At 37.8% G+C, this 19041-nt stretch overlaps 1 pseudogene across 1 annotated transcript in view; it reads left to right on the top strand.

Moving 5' to 3' along the window:
• Window positions 1–19041, top strand: part of LOC309863121 (glyceraldehyde-3-phosphate dehydrogenase pseudogene) — a 110832-nt pseudogene that overhangs the window by 41551 nt on the left and 50240 nt on the right. The window contains exon 2 of the transcript in view: window positions 15110–15191. The product of the transcript in view is annotated as a glyceraldehyde-3-phosphate dehydrogenase pseudogene (transcript). The remainder of the gene's footprint in view (window positions 1–15109; window positions 15192–19041) is intronic.

A 19041-nucleotide genomic window follows, 5' to 3' on the forward strand; every position in this document is an offset into this window, starting at 1 on the left:
ACCTTCTGCTCCCCTCTCTCTTTCTTCTTCTTCTGGGATCCCAATTATTCTAATGTTGTTTCATCTTATGGTGTCACTTATCTCTCAAATTGTCCCCTTGTGGTCCAGTAGCTGTTTGTCCCTCTTTTGCTCAGCTTCTTTATTCTCTGTCATTTGGTCTTCTATATCGCTAATTCTTTCTTCTGCCTCATTTATCCTAGCAGTGAGAGCCTCCATTTTTGATTGCACCTCATTAATAGTTTTTTTTTTTAATTTCAACTTGGTTAGATTTTAGTTCTTTTATTTCTCCAGAAAGGGCTTTTATATCTCCCGAGAGGGTTTCTCTAATATCTTCCATGCCTTTTTCTAGCCTGGCTAGAACCTTGAGAATTGTCATTCTGAACTCTAGATCTGACATATTACCAATGTCTGTATTGATTAGGTCCCTAGCCTTCAGTACTGCCTCTTGTTCTTTTTTTTGTGGTGAATTGTTCCACCTTGTAATTTTGTCCAGATAAGAGTATATGAAGGAGTAAGTAAAATACTAAAAGGGTGGCAATAACCCCAGGAAAATATGCTTTAACCATTCAGAAGAGATCCCAAATCGTGAGGGGGGAGAAAGGGGATAAAAAGAGGTTCAAAAAGAAAGAAAGGAAAAAAAAAAGAATTAAAAAAATAATTAAAAAAGAAAACGAATAAAGAAAACTATAAAAAAGAAAACATATATATATTAGATAAACTAGTTAAAAAACGTTAAAAAAGAAAAGGGTAAAAGTTAAAAAAAATTTAGCAGAAGAAGAGAAAAAAAATGAAAAAGAAAAAAATTAAATTAACTGCAAGTCTAAAAAATGACAGGGAGAAAGCCATGAGTTACGTGGTTTGCTTTCTTCTCCTCTGGAATTCTGTTGCTCTCCCTGGTATTGAAACCACACTCCTTAGTAGGTGAACTTGGTCTTGGCTGGATTTCTTGTTGATCTTCTTGGGGAGAGGCCTGGTGTAGTGATTCTCAAGTGTCTTTGCCCCAGGTGGAATTGCACCGCCCTTACCAGGTGCTGGGCTGAGTAATCCACTCGGGTTTGCTTTCAGGAGCTTTTGTTCCCTGAGCGCTTTCCGTAGAGTTCCGGAGGACGGGAATACAAATGGCGGCCTCCTGTTCTCCGGCCTGGAGGAGCCGAGAGCCCAGGGCCCCACTCCTCAGTGCGCCCTCAGAGAACAGCACCCAGTTACTCCCGTCTGCCTGACCTCCGGCCGCACTCTGAGCTCACCGAGCCTGCGGCTGGTTCAAGGTAACCCCGAGCTATGAGCTTTTTGTCGGCTCTGTCTCTGTAGCCGGCTTTCCCGTTGCAATACCCACAAGCTCTGCGACACTCAGACACCGCCAATCCTTCTGTGACCCTGCGGGACCTGAAGCCACGCTGACCCTGCGTGGGCTTAGCCCCGGTTTAGCCTCTGGAGCGATGTCCCTCAGTGGAACAGACTTTTAAAAGTCCTGATTTTGTGCTCCGTTGCTCCGCCACTTGCCGGGAGCCGGCCCCTCCCCCTGGGGTTTATCTTCCCGTCGCTTTGGATTCACTTCTTCGCCAGTCCTACCTTTTAGAAAGTGGTTGTTTTTCTGTTTCTAGAATTGCTGTTCTTCTCTTCAATCTGCTGATGGATTTGCAGGTGTTTGCAATCTTTAGATAAGCTATCTAGCTGATCTCCTGCTAGCTGAAGTAGTCTCAGCCTGCTGCTTCTCCACAGTCTTGACTCCTCCCCTACATTTACTCTTTGATTCAGCTATCTCACTTATGTAAATGTATGGACAGATACACTTGCAAATGAGAAAACAATATATGTTTATGTTATTCATTAAAGCTTACTTCTAGTGACTAATGACTGGAAACCCCTTAAGTACAATCAATATAGGAACTGGTTAAATAAATCAGTGTGTGTTTGTACAATGGAAAATGTTGTCCCTATTTTTAAAAAAGGGAAAAAAGGAACCACTCTATAAAAACTGAGACAGAAAGATAAGTAGGGCGGCCACCCACTGGGTGGCTCAGTGGGTAAAGCCTCTGCCTTCAGCTCCGGTCATGATCCTGGGGTCCTGGGATGGAGCCCAGCATTGGGCTCTCTGCTCAGCAGGGAGCCTTGCTTTCCTCTCTCTCTCAGCCTGCCTCTCTGCCTACTTGTGATCTCTGTCTGTCAGATAAATAAATAAAATCTTTATAAAAAAATAGAAAGATAACTAGGACATAATATTTTAAAAAATATACTTCAAAGAAGAAATACTAAGGAAAAATTACTACTTTCAGGTGAAAGTCAAACTATTCTACCAAAAACAGCTTATTATTTTTCATCAAATATGTTTTATCCAGAAATGAAAACCTCGGCCTATCATGTATGATTATACAATTAGAACTGACTTTATCTTTTATTTCAGTATCAATATCAGTATCAAATATTCCAAACTATGGTAATTATTGATATCCAACTAGAGGTACATTTGTTTTAAGCATCTGGCTAATAAACTCAATAGTTACACTCGTAGGTTGCAAATTCTTTCACAGTACTGATGTGGCATGAATTGGACTGGCAGATGAGAATGTCTTTTTACATATTCTTGTCACCAAGACCTTCCTCACACAAATCTCCAGAGCAGTCTACGAGTCATAATAACTTGAATATAAATGTGTTTCAGCTACACTGGAAATGAAATGATTACGTAAATTTTTACTTTAAGGATTTAGCATTACCAAAGGAAGACTATCTGACATCTGATCACATTACTATTATTATTCTGGGTATGTGCTTCTTTCAGAATATTTCACCTATTGTGGGAGTCTCATCAATGCTAGAAATAAAATGATATCTCTCATTCCAAATTTAGAATAAAGAACTCCAGTTACAAACCAGCTTAATAAGAACAACTTAATATGTTACTTTAGGATTTCAAATTTCCATGATGATAGGTATCATTAACTGAAAGATAATAGATTTGAGGCAAACTTACCATGATGTCAATCCCCTCGGCTATAATATTTGCTGTATATGATGAATTTGTCCTTGGAATTATAAAATCTCTGTCTTTTAATCATTCTTTTTACTCTATTTCATCTTGAAAACTAAAAGGAATATGTCCATCTTTTTAGGATTTATTTTGATAATAATAATTATGGTCCTGTTCATTTCACGTCATTTCAGTATGGCTGTCATTATTGGCAGAAGAAAATACTACAGACTGAGCTCAGTAATCATGGTGTTCTCTCAATGTCCTTCATTGAGTATGCACTCTTCTACCTGGTATTTTAAAGTTTTAGGTTAAAATGTTACATACACACCCTGATTATAAAGAATGTCCACATCCAGTTAGAAATTCACAAAAGGCAATCATGACGCAATTATGATGAGTGTCATTAATTCCAGAATAATTTTTAGGTATGTTCGTAAGTTTCTCTTGTCTGCAGAGATGATGTGAAAACTCACAATCTTACAAGCTTGTAAGTGAGTTTTGGGGGACAAAAGAAGCCTATGAAAACACAAACAGATTGATTTATTCATTTTTCTTCTTTCTCACCATTTAGAGCAAATCCTTGGGTCAGAATCTTAGAACAGAAACTTAATAACTGTAACAAAGCCTATAAAAAGCATGAAAATACTTGGATTTCCCACTATATATATTGTCTGGTGATTGGGACTTTATAATTGTTCAGATCTAATGATATTTACATGAAAATTACCTTAATCAGGCTCATTAGAATTTACATGACCCTAATTTTTTTTTAACTAGATGAGCAGTTTTTATAACGATAGCACAGGCATTTAAAATTGTGCCTGGTTCAGGGCTCCTGGATGGCTCAGTCAGTTAAGTATCTGCCTTCAGCTCAGGTCATGATGCCAAGGTTCCAGAATTGAGTCCGTATCAGGCTCCTTGCTCAGCGGGCAGTCTGCTTCTCCATCTGCCCCTCCTACCCACTCATTCTATCTCTCTTTCTCTCCCTCTCTCTCTCAAAAAATAAATAAATAAATAAATAAATAATAAGTAAATAAAATCTTTAAAAGGAAATAGAATAGTGCCTGATTCAGATCAAGTAGTCAAACATGTTAACTAATAGTAATATTAATATACCAGGATAAGAACTCTGAGTTTGGTAGGCAGTGCAATGTAGAGTCTATTCAGAAGAGTCTGAAACTAAAAGGCTAGAAAATAGGTGCACCCATTATTGTGATTCATGTGCTTGAGAACAAGGCAGCAACTTATAGGAAGTGAAAGTCAGAAATTGAGAATGGCAGTAGGTGATATGTGGCAATGACCAGGGAGATCCAGGAGTGGTAACAATTGGTATAATAGCATGGAGGTCAAGCAAGGCAGCAAATAGAAAATTTGCATAAATTATTTTTTATTTGATTCATTCGGTACACATTACCTAAGCAACTACTATTATCACACAAAAAATATAGTACATAGACTGCTCTTGATCTTTGGAAGTTGAAATCATAGCTATAAAACTAGTTAAGTAAAACCACAATGACAATATTTTGTGAAAGGCCCATTAGTAAAACCAAAGAAGACAGGCAGGTGGCTAAAATCCAAGAGCTATGGGAATACATGTGGTCACTCCTCTTGGTTGGGAATTCGGGAACATAATCACAGACTCAGAGAGGACCTGAAGGACAAGGGACTATTCCAGAGGTACTGCATGATCAGCCAAGTTCATGGTTAAAGCAGGTTCAAGTCACAGACTCAAACATGGAAGAACAAAATAGGAACCAAGTGAAGCAAAGACTTAAGGTGAGGGCTTGGTCACAGGAGTCAGTCAGTAACCAGGTAACTAAACCAAAGGATCAGCATGGATCACAGTATGGTCAACGCTGTGCTATTTCTTCTCCAAGGTGAAATGGAGCCCTGTTAAATTTCCCTCATTAGAGCCAACTAGTACCCAAATTTTATAAAGTTCCTTTGTAAAGGAAGAAAAAATATGGCTGGCTCAGAGGAAAACTAATGGGCTGAATAACTACTAAAAACCTACTAGCAAGTGAGTTGATGTTTCTAAGTCCAGAAATTAAATATGATTTGTATCAGTGTGCTACTGAGAGAGTGCCACTCAGTAGTTTTACTAGTAGACAATAACAGTAAAATACATAAATATGTTTCAAAAAGATCCTCATCAATATGATCAATGCACTTAAAATTAGCAAGAAGGTATTGGACACCAAAAAGGTGGGCAAAAATGTAGATAGATATAGTTATAGACATGTTGATGCATGTCGCATATGTTTCAGGAACAATTATGAAATATTTAGTTGATTTACTCCAGTAGCTAACAAATATTAGCCAACCATATAATAATACAGCTATCTAAAAAGCTATCAATACTTGAGATGCATTGGCAACAGTTGTTTTGCCTTGGTAATGGAAGATACAGCCCCAGGGCAGGAAGAAATGAAAGTTCTGGGTTCTAAAATATACATAGGTTAACCTGTGCGAACAGGATAGAAACTTTTATTACTGGTGAAATAGACAATGAAAAGAGGTATGTGGCCCAATAATAATGCAAAAAAATAATATTATATCTCAGCAATCAAGGTGGGGGAGGAAAGCATTGAAGTCAGACATACCTGGATTCGATACTGATCCCTCCAATAACCAGTAAAATATAAAAGTATAACAAATGTAGGGGAAGCTATGAATCGAGTTATCTTATAATTAGAATGTTGTAACAAAGATCACATCCTATCATGCCTGGGTAACTTCTTTCAGATACAGAAAATTCTTTGAAAAACTAAACATCTAATATTAAATGCATACAGAGGTAGCAAAAACCATCTACTACCAGTGACTGTTTCTAGTTGCTGCAATTAGGACTTACATCTCCAGGAGTTGTATCGATATGAATTTTAAGCTATATTTAGTACTAAACAGGATGATAAGACATGGAGGGCAAAATTCAAATTCCCAGCAGTGACCTGCTCTTCCAATAACAAAATACGTCTAGGCTGGTTCTATCTGGAAAATAAATAGCAAGAAGCAACCATCTAGAAATTGGACAATTATGACAAGTCAGATAATCAGACACCTTTTCAAAACTAAGTTGAGAAAACAACCTCAAGAGTTGGTAACTGAATAATTCAGCAGTGCACTAGAAGGAGTGACCAAAGATCTTGCTTTTCCTGCCCAGCATGCATTAGCTATGTGACCTTAAACAAATACCCCAATTCGATGTCTAGAACACTGCCTGGCACATGGTTGGCACTCGATAAGTGTTGGTTGGTTGACGGTATGAATAGTCCTAGCCTCTAAGGGACAAACTTCCTCAGCTTTGTAGTGACATGCATATACTGGGTGATGATTTATGTAACTTCTAGCCAGCTTTGTTCCTAAATCATTTCCATGGCTACAGGTTGCCCAGCCCATCTAAGACCCGGACACCACCAATTCAGGGTACTGAAGACAGATAAAGGAGACTCATTTCTCACAAATGTGCTTGCCAAAGACAGCACAATGAAAAATGGGCCGAGATTCAGCAGCTGCCACCCTACAAATATTTTCAGCTTCATGTCATTGCAAGCATTGAAAAGGACTTCTTCCTTATTGTTCTTTTCAGGAATACCTGCATGAGGCCAGCCTTAAAGTCTTGATAGCATACTTTTGAAATGTAGGGACTTATGAGCATGCTCCTAGTAAAATATGAGCAAAAATTTAAGTGTTCATGTGTTTTTATTTTTCTTCACTTCATTTGGATAGTTTGTGTATCAACCTGGCTTTCATTCCCTCTCCTTTGAAACTGTAATATTTATTTTTGTTGAAATTATTGTCTGCTTGGTATGAAAATATACTTTAGTAGGCATTAATACTAGTTAGGGGTTCAGTTTTAATGAAATTTTAAGGCAAAAAAGTCCTAAATCCAGTATGATTCACTTCAAAAGCATAGGTCAAATATCACACTCCTCACGGAAAGCTTTTTCCCACCATTCCTTCCTTTACTCCTTAAACATTCTGACCTCCCATTAAAGTTGCAATATTAGGTGTCACTAAACAAATAGCTTCTTTTCTAGCCTCGATTTGGTCTTCTTTTCTTCTCTCCCTTCCTTCTTCACCTCCCATTTCCATCTCTGCCACCCTTTCTCCATCATTTCTGCCTTTCCAGCACTCTGGTGCCCATGTGCCTGGAGTCAAATCCAAAACCCACCATTTAGTGGATGTGTGACCTTGAGCAAGTTACTTAAACATGCTACAGCTCAGGTACTCCGTTGGTAATATTTAAGAACAGAACCAACCTCAAAAGTTTGTTACAAAGATTCGATGACTTAGTGTATTTACATTTAAAATCATGCTACAACCATCCCAAAGTCATGGTGGAAGTCTAACATTATTGCTGTCCGTATTTCACAAATGTCTATTTGGCTCCTCTGGACACCTTGTTCTACTCAAGATACTGCACAGTCCCTATCTTAAATACTCATGGGTGTTCTTGGACTGCCTGTCACCTCTCCTGCCCCAGGTCATATTCATACATATATTTAAATGATCAAGAAACTGTGTAAGTGGAATCCACTTCTACCCACCCCCTCACCCATCCATACCCTGCCCTGCTTGATTGGCTTTTGCAGACAGAAGGCATTCTCTGCATCTGCCCTCAACAATAAACCTGCAAGGAAATAGCTATAACTCACAGCCATGTATCTATTTGTGGCTCTGAGTCTTTATATCACCTGTGTTAAAATATCACAATATTTCAGCTGTTAATTGAAGCACTCTGGCGTCTTGAGTTATTTTTATAGTCAACTTGAGATGACATGTGATAGTCCAGATTAATGGAAGCTGTGAGTCAGAAATTCTGTCTCTAGTTATGGTTATAACTTTTAACATGTGCTAACATGTGATATCTGTAGATCATGTGACCTGTACTTATTTCTAAAATGGGTATTTGAAACACTCAACTTTTGTCATGGTAACGCTTTATGCTAAATGAAAGCAACACTTTAGTCCCATAATTTTTTTTTTTTCTGGTACCACATGTCTTAATAAAAAGCAGTCATTCTAATGTTTTTCAGATGTTTTCAGCAAACCCAAGGGTATTTAAAATAAGCAAAATTCAGGTGAAATAGGTTTATCAACCTTTACGAGATTATTTATAAAATGCTGATTGTGAGTGAGGAAACAAAACTCATTTGCGGGAAAGAAAACCCATCTACTTTTAAAGTTACTCTGATATGTAGAGAATAGATTCTTTCAAAGTCTGAGAGGCATTCAGGAAACCAACGCAAAGAAAGTGCAAAGTCTCTAAGAAGGCGGTCTGGAGATCCTTTTAAGTGATGTGAGCAGTGAAGCTCTTAAAATGGGGCTAATTAGCTGTTTGATGTACTTGACAGAGAAAGATGTATGCAAGCAGAGAGGAAAGACTGCAAACACAGATATCCCTGATTGCATTATTGTCCAAAACTTTAATTAATTTCTTGAGGACTATCTTTTCCATAATTTAAAATGGTTTAAAAGATGTACAACTAACAGGTTCAAAGTGTTTCTTTAGCTAATCACTTGCACTGCAGGAGGCTGAAAATTATAGAGCACATTTTATACACTTCTCAAAGCCATCCAAGAATTACTTTTACAGGCTCTGGCTTTCATTCTTCCTCTGTTTGCGTAATGGCATTGAGAAATGTGTGACATGACTTCAGTGATATGTTGTTCAAAGCCCAAACAGCCACCACTCTGCTCTTCACGGTGCAGAAGGTATACCTGTCTTTTGGCATGAAAATGTTCTGTTGGCACATTCGTGCCATGAAAGATAAAAATCTAATACTGGTTATGGACTCAGTTAAGAAACACACTTTTCTGGAGTTTAAAATAAAAACTAGAGCGTATCATGCTTAGCGAAATAAGTCAAGCAAAGAAAGACAACTATCATATGATCTCCCTGATATGAGGAAGTGGTGATGCAACATGGGGGCTTAAGTGGGTAGGAGAAGAATAAATGAAACAAGATGGGATTGGGAGGGAGACAAACCATAAGTGACTCTTAATCTGACAAAACAAACTGAGGGTTCCTGGGGGGAGGGGGTTTGGGAGAAGGGGGTGGGATTATGGACATTGGGGAGGGTATGTGCTTTGGTGAGTGCTGTGAAGTGTGTAAACCTGGTAATTCACAGACCTGTACCCCTGGGGATAAAAATATATGTTTATAAAATTAAATTAAATTAAAAAAATTAAATTAAATTAAATTAAAAAAATAAAAATAAAAAAATAAAAATGATTCCTTCAGCTAGGATGACATGTTTCTGTAAAACATAGATTATAAAGAAAAAACAACTTGAACACCAACTGCAGACCACTTTCTGAATAAAAATTATAATGGAAGTTTATAGCTAGAGTAACAAATGAAACATAAACATGCAAAGAGATATGAAGTTGTCTCCGTTGATTTTAGTTATCCAAACATAAATTACGAACTTCATTAACTTTGCTTACTTTCTCCTCGTGAATAATTTTTTTTTCTTTTTTTTGGTGAAGTTGTATAAGAATATTCAGAAAGAGATATGTGAGGATAAGAACCTCAATGTCTTATTCTCTTACAAGCTGTAGGGTCCTTATGGAGCACTTCAAATGTACTAGGTTCAGCTAGTAGTCAAGCAATTGTATTGAAAAGGACTTTTGTTAGAAGTAGCCAAGATTTTTGCCAAAATCATGCAGGACACAATTCTATGAGTTTTTTAACTTCTACCCAAATGTCCTATTTTTATGTATGGCTATCCATGGGAAAATCCGCTCACTCATTCAATACAATACTTACTGAAGATTTACTAGGTGTCCCTGTTATTGGTGATAGAGCAGAAAAGTAAACAGAAACTTTCTTTATGGAGCTCACACAAATAAACTACAAAAATAAGTAATGCGAACATAGTATGAGGCGGCCGTATGCTCGTTAAAGGAAAAGGAACAGCAGTGCATCATGTGGCGACCTGTGGCTCACTGGCGTCTACATGGAATGGGTTGGAGAGATTTTCAGCAGTGTAGCTTGATCTGACTGCATTATAAGATTTCATTGGCCGCTGTGCCAAGCTTACTCTAGAGTGAACCAGAGTACAAATAAGGAGGCCACTTCGGGAGTTATTACAGTGATCTGAAAAAGAGAAGATGGTGGCTTAGGGCACCACCCCATTGGAGCAGGAGAGCTGTGAGCAAACAAATGGTTACAACCCATGGGGATGTGTACGAACAGGCACACAATGTTTTCCTTCTGCGCTTTTGATCTTACCTTTATCATGTCCTTCTGGACTGGACTCCATCAATTGCCCCAGCAGATCAATCTCTCCCACTCTGCTGCTTTCTTTCCCAAGCCTCTCTCATTTAAAAAAAAAAAAAAAAAAAAAAAAAAATATATATATATATATATATATATATATATATATAGGGGCGCCTGGGTAGCTCAGTGGGTTAAAGCCTCTGCCTTTGGCCCAGGTTATGATCCCAGGGTCCTGGGATCGAGCCCCGCATCGGGCTCTCTGCTCGGCAGGGAGCCTGCTTCCCCCTTTCTCTGCCTGCCTCTCTGCCTACTTGTAATCTCTGTCTGTCAAATAAATAAATAAAATTTTAATATATATATATTTTATATATAAATTATAAATATATTTTATATATATTATATATATATTACATAAATATATATATATATATATTTTTTTTTTTTCCTTTAGCCTTTGTAAATGTCAGAGACAAGGTGATGTTTGAGTTGAGACTTCAGGGGTGAGTAAGATTTCAGCAGGTGGATGAAGAAAAAGAATCCAGGCAAAGGCAACCACAGCGTGTAGTAGGCAAAGTCACCAGCTTGAAGAGGTGGGCACTTGGGGAACTAGGAATAGCTCGCTATTTCCAGGGTGTCCTCACACACATCGATAGTGCTCTAAAATTTAGTGCCCTGCTCTTACATTGTAGTTTAGGATGGTGAATAATGGCTCCTATTGGCAGAGAAGGAGGAAGGTGCTTCCCTGAGAAATGGAGAACCCAAGAGCATCAGAGCAGAGGAGGATAAGAATTGACCCCAGCCAAGACCAGGATATGCAGAAACAGCGGTCTCTTCTTCCAGAGCACTGTGTGTAATGGAAATCTTCCAGAAGAGGAGGCCCGGCTCTCTGGGGGAGAGTGGTTTATTCGCTGAGAGGGACAATTTGTGTTTAGGAGTTGATCTGTCCAGAGCACATCAGGGATGGCCAGAGATGGGGCTCCCCCTCACAAAAATAACCCACTAATCCTTTTAAAAGCAGTACCATAAGCCAATAACACAGGTATTTCAAACACAGCTTTGGGGCCTAAATTCAAACTATAATTTTACCAAGGAGGGGCGCTGGACTACTTTCAGGGGACAGTCTGGTATCCCCAGAAAGCAATTCTGCCTAATAACATGCTATTTTTATAGGGTCTCTTAGGCTCTGACACAAGGGGATCTTCCAGAGATTGTGGAGAGCCGATGGGAAATTCTAAAAAGACGAGAAATGTGACTAGATTTAAGGAAGATGCCTCTGGAAGCAAGGAATGAGCGGATTAGGCAGGCAAGGCACTGGTTATGTTGAAACCAATCAGGGGGCATTTGCAGTACTTCAGGCAAAAATAATGGAGACTTAAAAACGTAGTGGGCCAACCGCTGAACATACATCAGTATCATATAAATGCTAGCCCTAGGTAAGGAGACATTTGGAAATAAATTCTGGAGGAAGAAAACATAACAGTGGGAAATCCTGCTGGCATTGAACCTCCTTTTAATAGTGAGAGGCTGAGTACATTAAAGCAGCAATTTATTTGATGGGCAATTGATATCTGGCAGGCTTGTGACAGCCTTGTTGCCAGGAGAGCACGGTTACAGTCTCAGCCTATGACTTTAAAAACTTCACTGGGGGAAAAATTACAGTCGGGCAAGCAGCAGCAGGGCACGGCCTAGGGCACAATATGCCGATAACGAAGTCCCAGGGAAAACTGATTTGTGGCTTCTGAGAACATGTGCTGAGAGCCTCTGCTATTGACTAGTTGTGGTTCATCGGGATGTAGATCTATCTTGGCTAACAAGAAAGCACTAGAGGTCTTCATTTAGCCACTGAGCCCATGTCTCCGGAGACTGAGAGCGGGGGTCTCTACCTTCCCACCAATCAACACATCAAAAGCTGCAGAATATATTTTCACTTTCAAAAAATGCAAACTGCAAGGGAGATAAAGTTGCCAAACTCTACTTGAAAAGAGGTGAATGATTACAGCGCAGTTCCAGATATAAAGAATAAATCATGGGTGCCCAGCCAGAATTTTCTTATGCGTGTCAACAAGGAAGATAACTGAGTGTCTGTATCCACAGGATCCACACCACATTCATTGGACTAGAGAGGATTAAAACCATTTACGCTGACTTTCTTATTTGAATAATTGGAAGTGGCACACTTTGACAGGATTTCTTACCAAAAATAACTGGTTGGAAAGAAATTATTAAAATATTCATCTTTGTAACCCTCACATAATTACTTTACATGGGTTTTTCACTCCAGCCATAGAGCTCAAGGCAAGAATACATTTCCTTTTTCATTTAATTTCAAGCAAGTTCTACCTTTCCCAGGAGTTTGAGATTCCATTTGAAAATAAATTCTGAATTTTTAAACGTTTTCTCAAATTATCAGCTCTTTTGACATTGATTCTAATATTATCAAGACCTTTCCTCCCAGATGTTTTCCAGGAAGACTTACTCACAAAAGGTCATCACTGTTTCCAAGCTTTGAAGGATCATTTAGTTTCGGCAGTCTCGATTTGGGATGTGTGCAGGTGCATGAAAAAGAGAGAAGGTTACCCTTTGGTAAGCTCTATTTAATTCTCTAAAATGAGCGAAAGGTCACGCCAGGGAGGTAGGCTCCTTATGCATTTGAAGTAAAAGCCAGCATTTTCACTTTAAATTCCAGGTGGCCCAGTAAGGAATGGAATGCATGCTTTGGGCAGCTTCCCTTCCAGTTACCTCTTAAGGGAGATGCCACTTTGATTTACTGGGCTCACCGAAACAGGTTCCTTCGGGGCTGTTAGAAAGACAGATGCTGGAGTGGCACGTCAGTGTACGTATTTCTGGGTGCTGTTAGTTCCCTTATTGGGGATCCAGCTGGGAGGGGCTCTCCCTTGGCTCTAACACTCTCTATCTCAGAGGTTATCTCCTCACAGCCTTTCTTCCCAATTCCATGGAAAGATTAATATTAATCCCATTATTTTATATATCCAGTACATCGATGAACTGATGGCAGGTGGTGATCGTTGATATCACGTTGTGCACCAGATGCCCTGTTATCGTCTCCCTCACTTCAAAACAAAAAAATTAAACATTGCAATTAATTTTAAACTGACAACCATGATTGTGGGATGTAAAAGCAAACAAAACTTGATGGTAGATTAAGAGTCAGGCACAGATTCAACATCCAAATTTCAAACCCGCACTCTAATTCTAAAAGTTTGTCTGTTGTCTTGTACGTATTTTCATATTTCAACGAAAATGCCTGATCTCATTTCAAAGCTTTTATTAAGAAAATCAACGTTAGGAAAGCTTTTCCAGCCTGTTCATTCCACAGAGGTTCCAAAAAAGCTTAAAGGAATGTCTCTGTCCACGGGAAGGACTAGACAACACATAAACTAAACTCGCAAGACATGCCATTTTACATACCTCTGTAACATCCGGATTAGACTAGGACAGTGCCTACCCCCTGGGGCAATTTTTAAAGACCACCCAGGAAACTCAGCCACTGCAGAATGTTGCAGCAAGTCTGTTGATTTAGGACTTGAGAACCTTTCAATTGTGTCTACGCTACAGCAGCGACCTGTTTATTTAGGGCACAATTAAAAAGCTAACCAGAGAAAATTTGAATATTTGCTTCTCTAGAATGGAGCTTTTTTAGAGGGCCACTTCCTTCTCTTTTGATCACTGTGTTCCTTGTAAAGCAGGTCTTCATCTGGTTTTGTGGACATCTACAAAAGCAGTTCAAGGGCTTTAACAAGGATCACGCTTAATTTGATGCCATACATAAATCAAAATAAAATCCCAGAGTTATAGAGAAGCCCCCTTGCCTAAGTGAGCACATTTGATTCATTTACAAATTTAATTAAATAAAATACTTAAAGCTTATTAAAAGGTATGATAGAGGTATGATAGGTAGCTGTTTTATGTGTAGTTCAGCAAGGGTCAAAGGTCAAAGGGTTTGCATAGAAAGTAAACTTTTTCTTGCATTTCTCTAATAGATGGATCCTCTGGTCTGTAAGTTTTTGGCACACTAATCTTTGCTCTCTGTTCTAACAAACGCATAACCTCCTGTACCCAGGAATAGCAGGGTTTAGGCTCTGTACTAGGAAGCAGGGAGCTGGTCTCTTTTAATTTGTTATCATATCAATCCAAGATTTCCTTACTAACCACCACCACAGTCTTAGTAAAAATAAATAAATAAATAAAAAATCTCAGGGTTGCAGCTACAAGGAATGGATCCTCAGAAACTGTCCTTAGATGTTGGATATCAAAATAGGCATGAAACTGTAGCGTCACCCCCAACAACAATGTCATTTGCAATCAGCATTTCTCATTTATATCGGGAGAAGTTTAGATGACGATGAATCAGAAAGTTGAGGCTTCCTCTTAACCACACGGTAAAAAAGCATATATATTTTCTAAAATGAATCAACTTCATTTTTAAAATACAGCACAGTCCAAGATATTTTTGCTATAAAATGTGAATAATGATTTAGAGGCAGTTTTGTTTGGGGAGGTGTTGGTTTTTGCTGGAAACGGTCAGGAGAAGGATTTGTCCTATGCTATGTAAGAATTTGGGGAGAAACTAAGCCTCTGATACATGGCCAATGAGTTAGAGCCTTTCTGTTTGTTCTCTGGAATTAGAGTTGAAAACAAGACCACATTTAGTTGCATTGATGGCAATGTTCCCATTATTGTTGTTTTCATCAGGCGACTTGTAAACAAGAGTAAAGTCATTTGAATGAACAGCAGGGTTCTTTGGAATATAAGGAGATTATTATATGAAGGACTTTATATTAATAATTGCAAATATTAATATATGTGGGAAACAAAATGTGCTTTTCAACATTTCCTCGGAAAGATGTGAAAACATCTTATAACTTATTCTGTTCACCTTTCCTTAGGCGTGCAGAGCCATGGGACTTTCTTCCCAGGTGACCACAAGACAGCAGCCAGACCAGGACCACTGAGAGTGAGAAGAGAACTGTGAGTTCCTGAACAAGTTTAACTAACACTGCCATAGGCAAACACACCATCAGCCTATTACAAATAACTTCTAGACTCCCCCATATAAACCTCCCTCCTACTGTAAATAGTTTATTGCATTTTCATGTTAAACTTAGAAATAATGGGGTGTCTGGGTGGCTCAGTAGGTTAAAGCCTCTGCTTTCGGCTCAGGTCATGATCCCAGGGTCCTGGGATTGAGCCCCGCAATGGGCTTTCTGCTAAGTGGGGAGCCTGCTTCCCTTCCTCTCTCTCTGCCTGCCTCTCTGCCTACTTGTGATCTCTGTCTGTCAAATAAATTTAAAAAAAAAATCTTTAAACTTAGAAACAATGACCCAAAATGCCATTCTTCATATTAACAGAACAAATTTCCAAATCTGTGTTTTCTCATATTTTGTATGGGTAATTACCAATAAATATTTTGATTCTGGAAGCCAGGAATTCTGGTGAAGTTAAATCTACTTTTTGTAATTTATCATATACATAAGTAGATTTAAAAATCTCTTTCAGTAATATTTTCATCTGTTTAAGTAGCCCCAGAAATTACAATAAAATTATGAAAAAAAAGCACTACCCATTCCTGAATTTTAACCAATAATACAGACAATTTTCAGTCCCTTAGCAGTTGATTTTACAGAGTAACTTGAGTGACTGAGTGACTCTGTGTATCTGAATGTCTATGAGTTTGTGTTTGGTGGAGGGTGGGTCCCAGAAAAGGAGATTTAGTTTTTCTATGAATAATATTTTAAAGGCAAATGCAACAGATTCACTGTTTTATTGTTCATTCTGAATATGAGTACTAATTTATTTAATACATGTTTTACATAAAAGGCGGTAAGCTGATATAATGGAAACAGCTTGAACTTCAATCACTATAGAACAGAATACGAATCCCAGTGCAATCACTGACTTTTAGGACTTGGAATTGCTAAAATATAATTCTCATTTTTCTAGTTTGTAAAATGGATACTGTAGTACCTGTTACTGAGAGTTGTTCAGAAGGCTGGCAGCACTCAGCACAGTGCCTGCTCACAGTAGGCATAGGAAATTATTTCACATTACCCAGGTTACAAAGATAATAGAGTAAAATATAGTACGGTGAACAAAATTTAACTTTACTCCACTGATTCAGAAGGCATTTCAGAGTCATAGTTTTTTGCGAAGCATTGCTATAACCACTTTAATACACCAGAGTTTTGTGTCCCAGCTTTAAAATGTATATATAATTTTAAGAGTACATAAGAGAAGTCTGACTTTATTGTTTAGTAGTTTGAGATAATTGTATTATAAACAAATAAAAAGAAGATTTAATTTCTTAAGAAGATCACTGGCCCTTCTCCTTAGTCTTGCAGTAGATAAAACACTGATTGGGAATCAGTGCAAAGGTGTTATAATCATTTATATAGTTTTAAGCAAATTAAAAATTCTTTTCTGAGCCTCAGTTTCCCCATATTCAAATGAGGTGCTTCAAATAAGTCATCTTTTAGGCTGTTTTTCACAATAAACTTGACTACCTTTATTACTTTTCCCTTTAAGAAAAAAAATTCCAAAGCTATTATTCTGTAGGCCTTCAAAAGGCTACTATTTCTGACACTTGCTAGTGAGAACATGGAAGTAACCAGGAGCTGAAACACAGCTGATAAAAAGAATGTCCATTTACATTCTGTATTTTTTTATAAAATTGTGGTGGAAGAGAGAGAACATGAACAATAGTGGGTTGGCCTGATCTTAAAAAAAAAAAAAAAAAAAAAAAAAACACCCACACACGCAAAAAGAAAAAGAAGAAGAAAGGAGGAAAGAAAAAAAATGCCATTAATCAAAATGGCCCGGACTGAAACTTCTTGATAGAAGACTTATCTCGCACCTTCTTGGTCAAAAGAATCAAAGGTCGCCAGGACAACCTTTTCCACATGTGCTGCATTCCTCCCCTGCTAAAATCCTGCCCTTCGTGCTGAATTCAAAACTCCTCAGGAAATGACCTAGGTTGTAAAAGGAAGATAGTGTTCTATTTTGCCCTCATTTCCTGCAGAAACTATTCAGATGTTCATCTAGGAAAAAAGTATATATGTAATATTCTGTCTTGAAAGAAAGAAAGAAAGAAAGAAAGAAAGAAAGAAAGAAAGAAAGAAAGAGAATACAGGTTAAAAAAAGAAAAAAAACCTACTCAATCACAAACACATTGCAGTCAGTAGCTATGCTCCAGACTACAAATCATAGTGAAAGCCAGTTTCTATCTATCTGTGTAACCCATAAAATGCCTTTTTAACTCAATATTGCTAGGAACATTCTATTCCAGGTTTGAAAGGATTTCCCTATTATTTTCTACCGAAAAGATTAAGTATTAAATAATGACCAAAAAAAAGATACCGCCTTGTTTGTTAAGGAGACCTGTCTTACACTTTCCTAACATTATAGCCAGATTTCATGGTCACAGGAAAACAAAACACACATAATGGAGTGGTTATTAATTCAATAAATCCAGCAGCTCTCATGCTCTGGGCAAAAGGCAAAGTTAAAAGCAGCTGTTCATTGACGACATATGGGACATGGCCAGGGTGAGGTAGCTGCTTTCGCACATCATCCACCACTTTTAAGGCTGACTGCACTCAATTTCTTAGACAATCTACACACCATTTTCAGTTCTGTACCTCCATAATTTATCACAACAATACCTCAAGCACACAGATCGGAGGGGGAAAATGAAAGCAATTTACAGTATCAAGATGAAAGTAGCTGGGTGGATGGAGAAGACCTACTATGTAAATCATATCCACAACTTCAAGGAATGTTGACATAATATTCTGGAATTAATTTTTTCCAGCATTCCTATGTAGGTCACACAGAGGTAAATCTAGTTTCTCCTCCCTACCTCTTATATCTGGAGTTGTTTATCAATATGTTGAAGAGGAAATTGATTTTACCTCTCCCTTCTACAAGGACAATAAGAACCGTATGTATAAAACTTACCAACAACAATGAAAGGGATCAGTTGAAACATTAGCATGCAATCTTTATATATGTCTCCCAGCTAAAGGTCATGGGATGACAGCAATAAAAAAAAAAAAAAGCAGAAAAAGAAGAAGAAGAAGAAAAGGCAGAAGCATGGACAAATAAAAGATAGTAATCTATTTGAAATAGTAGTCTGGATAACTGCAGACTAATATCATCATGTTTTCCTTTAAAGTATGTCCCTAAACTCCACCTCAGATTTAGAAAGGTAAACTGCATAGATGACAAACACCTTAATATGGAATTTAAGAAATGACATTTTTCAATCATTATATATATATGTGTACTTCATATGAGGGACTGTTTTTAGTATGCTAATGAGAATAGTATGCTGATATCGTCGTCAAAGACTCAGCAATTAGTTATTTCAATCTTCTTCCCCTCTCCCCTCTGTATCTCTTAGTCTTCTAGGATTGATTGAAGCAGGACAAGGACAAGCACTTACAAGGTGGAGAGAGATATTTCAGAAAAGTGTCTCAGGATGAAAGACAATAAACAAAAACCAAGACATGTAGGAACGAACATTCTAGGAATCTTCAGAAATACTGTGAAGTTATTTGATTTCCTGAAGGCATGCGAGACAGGGGATCAACCTTTTAATTTACATAGTAAAGGAAGAGTAGACCCTGGAAAACTTGTCAACATACTCATTTGAGACATTTATCTTTCTGTAAATTAAATAAATAAAATAATTTCCTAGTTCTTTTTTTTTTTTTTTTTTTTTTTACCTGAAACACAAAAAAGTACTTTTTTAAATTGTGGATGATTTGGAAAATGAAAAATAAACAGACTAAAAAGAATCACTCCTATTCCTAACAATCAG

The sequence above is a fragment of the Mustela nivalis genome (assembly GCF_964662115.1).
Source record: "Mustela nivalis genome assembly, chromosome: 4".
Lineage (NCBI taxonomy): Eukaryota > Metazoa > Chordata > Mammalia > Carnivora > Mustelidae > Mustela > Mustela nivalis.